We start from the raw sequence: 7,522 nt of genomic DNA, 5'->3' as shown, positions 1-7,522 counted from the left end.
TTTTCCTGAAGATGACAGCTGCTCGCCTTTGCCAAAGGTAAGAATAGTTTATGTTTACTCAGAGCTTTGTTTTAAAATCTGGTTCTTCTAGGTAATATCCAGGCACAATTTGGCATGGAACTAGATACATTTTCTGAGATACCGAAACTTTTCTGAGTTCTCAGGCACCCAAAGGGTTTGTCAGCAATACCAGTCTGTTTCGGTTCCCAGAGGGAGAAGAACTTCTGATTTATCAGAAATGTCTGATCTGACTTTAAACACCACAACCAATTAACAAGAAAATCAGACATTTTATTCTACCAAAAGGAAAATGTTTTAATTACAAAACTGGAAAGTAGTCCTGAATCACATTACCTGTAAAATTCTTCCATACCTCCTCCAGTGACTTGGTTGACATGAGGCAGACCAGGCATATTAGCATCTCCTGTTTTCATGGTTGGCTTGTCTTGGAGAACCTTTGGAATTTATATCTGTTTTGAGGATGCTGCTTAAGCTGGAATCTCCTTCTCTTCTCTTTTCAGATCTCTTTTCCTAAGTCTATTATCTTGTAAGACTATATTAAGATAGTTCTTCATCAGTTATGACTACAATAACTTAGTTTTCCCCTGTTCAATACATTGCATAAAGTAAATGTGGCTATGCTGGACATTTCCTGGACTTATCTCTGGGATTTAATGTGTTCTTCAATTAACATTAATTAAATAGCCTTTCTGTAAGTGTTAATGTTTTCAAGACTCTTAAAAGAGAAATATTAGCTGCAAATGCATATTATCAAACTCCTTAATCTCTAGGGCCATGCTAAAGTCTACATAAGGACCATATGTGAACTAGCACATCTGTCAGATTTATTACTCTTAATAAAAGTTGGTTTTTATCCAGAACCACCTTATCGTCCTCCATCTTTCAATAGTACTAGATGCTTGCAGTACCACAAAACAAAGCAGTGTAAATAGGGTCATCCTGAGGTAAACACGTTAAGCATGTTGAATTGTTGCAGTTGCGTTTAAAAGAGGATGTAATCATCTCTTTCCACTGTCTAGACATTTGAAAGGGTTGTCAGGACTACAGCTACAGCTTACCAAGCATCTGTTTTTGCTCCACAGGGAGAACTAAATCTTTAAGATCAAAGTCTCACGATAAACACTTAGCTGGGGTGGATTTCTAACATGAAAAATCATCAAGCAAGTGCTATCCTTCACTGGACTCTTGCTTACCATTTCTCTCATTAGGCACACAGCCAGGCTCCATGATGTACACGGAAGCCACAAAGAATCACATCTGGGTGTTTATATAGGGGCTAAGGTGTTCAAGGGTAGATCAGACCAATGTGCAGGGGCAAACCACAGGGAAAGCTTACTGCAGAGAGCAATGGAAGCTGTCAGAGAGCAGGAGTTACTGCTTGGGGCAAGCCCACTGCCTGGCAGATGGGTATATCTACCCTTGAAGAAATAGTTCTTGTGTTTCTGAGAGATAGAAACCACTACAGAAACCTTTTCAGTCTGCAACAACCAAGTAGGGACCGTTTCAAAACAAGATAAAAGGAGACAGTCATCTGCTTTAACCTCCAACTGCTCCTTGAGAGTACTCCCCTTCTTGAAGACTTCCCTTGCAAAGGAAGTATTGCCACAGTGACTGGAAGGAAGAAAGCTTGCTAGGTTATACTCTTCTTTGAAGGTATATCCCCTCCTTAAGCCTGCTATCGGCAGAAGTCACAGTGGTATTTTGCCATGCATTCCAACAGACTGAATGTTTGTCATGCATCTTAAGATGCTCCATCACAACACAGAGGAAATATGCTAAGGTGAAATCTAAGACAACACAGCTTCTAAGTAACTGTATTTCTCATTTCTTTGTAGCCAGATCAGCTCTGTAGTGAAGGTAATTTAGTTCAGTTCAATGGAACCAGTGTTAAAAAAATACCTCTGGCAAACTCCACAGGCTGCGGCCTCTGTGACTGGTTTAACTGGCCAAGTCCCTGCTTGCCCACCTTGGGGTGGACATGGAATGACCAATCTGGGCATGCTTCTGAAGCGGGTTTCAGGGTATTCACATGCTACTCCTACGTGAGGTTCTGATGGGGCAATCATTTGGGAAGCACATGCAGAGGTTGTATGAGCAGAGTAATGGGAGATCAGAGAGGACACAGCAACAGGACTGCCTCACAGCTGGACATTTATCCTCTTCTTTTGGAATTGAGAAAGTCTCTTCCAAAGCATTCCATGTTAATTTGGGCCTTTAAATTCTCCTGTTTGTTAAAATTGTGCAGAGGAAGAGGATATCAACCTAAGCATAAACTTAGTCTTTAGCTAGACTTTTCCAGCTGAGGTTTGCTGATTAGTTTGTTGGTTGATACTCTTCAAAACTGCTCCTTGAAAGCAAGCAAATTCCTCTCAACAGCTTTGCAGAAGAGATATGAGCGGATACATAAGAGTGACACAGGGAAAAACACAGAGCCCTAATACAGCAAAATGCTAGTACAGCAAAACGTACTCTTTTTCAGAAAGGAGCACATACTGTCTAATGGGACTGTTGTGCCTGTCTAACCTGTGTAAATACCACATTGAGAGAGATATATATTGGTCCAGAACAAAAGCAGGACTTACATGTTTATTAAAGGGAGGGCAGGGAGAAAGGCGGCAGGAAGAGGAAAGGTCAACATAAACCGCAGTTTGTACTGTGGAGGCGGGGATGAGAATAGGGAGTTCAACACAGGATCTTAGATTTCAGATATGTAGCTCAACTCCGGAGAGGATCAGGAGGATGGAGAATTGAGCTGAAGGGAAAAAGGGTTGAACACATGTGAGGAACGACAACCCGAGTTGAAGGATAAAGATGTCTCTTCCCTGCTGCATAACCCAATGCAACACAATCACTGGTTTGTGGCTTATCATGACAGCTGCGCTTAGAGACATCTGTCCATATGGGAGGGCAGAAGCCAAAGTTCTGTATTGCATAGTCCCCATGTTGTAATGGAGCCAGTTGTTCAACAATATTATTTCTTCCTGGCGTTAAATTGAAGAAGTAACACCATATAGTATGTACGTACTTAGTTAACGCAAACCATGAGCTGGACCCTAAACATGTTGCACAGTCTTGAGGCCCATAACAGACCAAGCTGTGGCAATCCAAGCAACAGAGGTCTTCCTGGCCACAAACTGCTGGAGAAGTCTGTGGCGTGGTTTCATCTGCAAGCAAGATGGGAAAGGGCAAACGGACAATAAGCTGATGGATGTGCAGCAGATTGCTGTGCTGCTGTGGCCACTGCACAAAAATGTGTTAGTTGCTTTCAAGACTTAACTCCCAAATATTTGCTACTGGTTGCAGCTGCCCCCTCCCCAACCCTACACCCCCAACCATCATTAACACCAGGCACTGACCCTCTACATAGGTCTCTGCCACAGCTACTCCTGTGTCAGTTGTCTCAGCTAAGCACTTGTTAAGATCATTCTAGCATTAAAGTTTGCCCAGGCTTGCTGACCTAAAACCTAATCCCAACCCAATTACTTTTTGTTACACCAGTCCTAACCCTTGTCTGGCTTCCCCTGCTGTGCCCAGCAGCAGATTTTGTTCTTTGGTCTCGACTGATTAAAAAAAGTTAACTCTACTCACAAATGTATGGGCCATAGCGATTACTCAGGCCCTCCTACCAGCGCCAGATCGTGACTAAGAAAGGCCTTAGTGTGGAATTGCTGGGTATACTTCTGCAGATCCTAATAAAGGTTGCTTTCTTGGAAAATGTGACCACTGAAAAGCTATGTTTGAAACTTATTTGGTTTCAATTTTAGCTGAAATTTTTTGTTCTATTTAAAAACTTCCCTCAGCTTTCTTTAAATTGACTACATCAGTGACTACTGGTACCAAGATACTCACCAAGAAATGTGTCTGTTCTGAATATCAGCCTATGCTGAGCACCACTGCCCTGGCTGAATGAGACGTAATGGATTGCTCTGGCCCCCCATTCCTCTCCTTAGCGCATCCCACCTTCCCTGTGGCCATCCATCGTAAAAGGCCTGGGTGCTGTGCTCATATGGTTCATCACAAAAAAGTTTGCATCCATATATATATATTTATGTTTCCATCACAACACCAGAGAAATGGTACTGGCAAAATCACTTTTTTCTTCTCTCACTTTTATTTCCGTGCTTACTTTCTCTTCCGTGTCATCCTTTAGCCTTTTTCAGTTCTCCTATGGCTTTAACTTAGCCTGCTGACCAGTGCTGTACTGAAATATGAACTTCTCTGTTAAACTTGGCCCTGCCACAAGCATTTAGGGAGCCTTCTGGTTCTTCTTCCATTCCTGGGTCCCATAGCTATCACTGTACTGAATATGTCAAATAAGGGTCACAACCACAGCCTTTGCTGGAGTTGCAAGGATGGGATGTGGGACTTGGAATTCCAAGGCCCTGTTTTGGGCTTTGCTGCCTTGTGGTTTTCAAAGTTGAGTAACATCCTCAGAGCTCCCGATCACAAGCAGGCAAAGACATTGTTTGATGCAGCACTGCTGGTCCCTGTGTCAATGTTGTTGCAAAGGCAGATTCGTTGAAAGAATATGCTTGAAGCATCTCTAGTTCAAATAATCGAACTTTAGCTGGAACTTTTTGGTTTCTCATTTTAAAAGGGTGTTCCATTTCAAAAACTATTCCGTTCTTTTAAAATCATTACAGAGCTCAAATAGGAATCAAAACTGGTTTGGATTAAACTTCTTGTTTAACCTCAAACTTTATTATTTTTTCATGCTGCCTTGCTTGCTGAAATGTTTCTCTTTAATTTCCCCCCCCCCCAAAATTGCCAGTGAACCACTTTATCACTACATGAGATAATGAGACTGAGTTCCAGTTTCCACATCACAAAGTGTCTACCACACCATGAATCTGAACTATCTCTTCACCCCCACAAAACCTATCCCTAACCATAGATTGAGGCATAGGCATAAGGCAGTACATGTGGGAGGTTTGTCATACTGCTGTCCTAGAGATAAGCAGAAAGCTTCACTGAACAAAGCTGCGCTAGCATTAACCACACAGCTCTTAGAGCCAGCGTACGGGCATATTCTAATTAATCACATTTATGCAAACTCATGCATTTGCATACAGCGCTGCACGGAGTTACAGGGAATTTGGCAGATGCCTACTGGATGTGACTCAGCCAGGAAGGGAACCTCACCGCTTGCCCCAGGAAATCAAGCTGAGTGGTGAAACTCAAGGCTCTCCCAGCCAGGGGAACAGGGGAAGAAACAAAGGCTCATCTAAGAGTGCCGTGCCACTTGTCTAGAAAGTTACTGTATTTCCCTATTTAACAAGGAAGCTACCTCTCTGCTTCATCCTTCATATCTGACTTTTGCATGGCCCTTCAGTGATTCAACTAAAATGCTGTGCTCCTCCTTTGAACTGGCAGAGTCAAAGGCAGATGCCAGCTGGGCAGCACTCTAAATTCACAGCTGTAACACCTCACTTTGACAATACTAAACCTAATGCCTCAACCACATTCCCAATACCAATACCATTCACCTTGAGCCCTATTCAGCTACCAACTGAGCCCCAAAGAGGGGGTAAGGGGGGTGGGGTGGTGAATCTCAGTGGCAAACTCATTCCAGGGCATTAAAGTTTATGTGCAGCTTCAATCTGTGGTACTCATAACATCAAGCTGCAGACTCCTTGCCCCATAAGGGTCAAATACTCAATTTTGTCCCAGTGGGGACTAATCCTGGCAGATCAAGTATTATTTATGGCTCTAAAATTATGTAGATCTTTTTCTCTCTGCAGGTGGGAAAGTAGGTAATTTTTAGACATTGCTCAGTTACAGAAGAAGATATTGCTTGTTGTGGTCTATTAATATGCAGGCACAATCCTCTGCAGAACAACAGCAAGTGCAAGTTCACTAAACAGGAAAACTGTTCCTGGAAGAGAGTACAGAGGTATTTCCTCTGCTCTCACAGATGCTGCAATCACCTATATGTTTCTTTTTCCCAAATGAAGCAGAGATCTTCCCCTGACTTCTCAAATTCAAAAGCAGGTATCCTTCCAGGCTAGCACGGAATGCTTACAGGAGTGCAGCTGAGGGGTGCCTCACCTGTACTATCAGAGCAGAACAGATAACAGCATGTTAAAAAAGACAGAGAAAAGAAATGTTAAAAACTCTGCTTTTCATAAACAGATGCAATAAGCCCAGAGGACATGTAGGTTGAAAAGACTGTGTTGATACGAAAAGAAAAAAGACAAAAAAAAAAAAAAAAAAAAAAGCAGATTCTTGAATGTATGAATGAGAGTAAGCACTTACAAGCAATATTACAGCAGAATACAATGAACAGGGAGAATGTTCCCACCCTTCTTTCCTGAATGATTGATGTTATAATCAGGGATGCTAGAGCTACGCAAGAAGAGAAAAATATAAGGCCATGTTCTTGCCTGGTGAAAATGAAAGCATTCACATTGATTTCTATGGAACCACTGCTGTTTATGCCACTGCAAGATATATCCCTAAGAGAGGTGAGATAATGTGCAATGGTGGTGAAGATAAAAGCACATAAGAGAAATGAAAACTTATCACGGGCACTGTGTTCCAAGTAAACATAGCTCATAACCTCAGGAAGCCTTTGAGAAGTTGTTCTTTCAGTTTTACTTATGCTTTATAAATAATAATGAATGCATATACTTCTCTGTTATGAATGCCTCTCCAGCAATGACATGTTGTCATTAATCATTATAGGATTCATTATTAGCTTTCATCTGGGTTTTTTTCAGTGCAATAAGATGTTTTGCCTGTGTTTTTACACGCAATTGTACCAAGATATAGCTATGTCCCAATTACCTTTTTTAATACAAGAGGGACAGGGCATACAGCCTGCCTTGGAGACCAATGTTTGATTTTTACCATGGAACACAAGAAGTATTGAATGCAGTGACTGTATGCTAACCTCCCAGCGTGCACACTGCAAAACTGTCACACAACTGCATAGAGCATTGCAAATAGGACTGTGGGACCTAGTATGTTGCTGGTACTTTTATCTGCAACTGCATGCTTCAGCTGACTATTGCTAATCCTTTCCTTTCTTCAGCATACTATACATAGGGGTCTTGAAGGATTCATTATTTATTTTAGCAACATGTAAAGTTTTTTCCTCAAATAATTCAAGTCTTTCATATTTTAAGATTTACTATAACTTTATAATATGCTAATTTATGATTAAAAAGTACAAAAGCAGATGAAAACTGGTTTTGCAAGTTCTGCAGACCTTACTGTTGTTCTTGTCATCTAACAACACTGCTGAAAAACAGCTGAGAGGCAGTCATTCTTTAAGACTACCTCCCTACCCCTTCCAGTAAAGGCCAAAAGCTCAATAGCCCTCTCAGCAACACCAGCAAAACTTGGGAAAAATGGACAATCTGACCAAGTGTCGAGGAAAAAACTGGTATTCAAACAGCATGAAGAAATCTCCCTCTCCCGTTTTGTTTAAGAAACAGCAATAGCTTTAATAACAATAGTTTGACCACATCTGCACAAAAGTCTGTGGCATAATCCAGAT

The sequence above is a fragment of the Pelecanus crispus genome, chromosome 2 (assembly GCF_030463565.1).
Source record: "Pelecanus crispus isolate bPelCri1 chromosome 2, bPelCri1.pri, whole genome shotgun sequence".
Taxonomy (NCBI): Eukaryota; Metazoa; Chordata; class Aves; order Pelecaniformes; family Pelecanidae; genus Pelecanus; species Pelecanus crispus.
Note: the sequence above shows the minus strand (reverse complement) of the source record.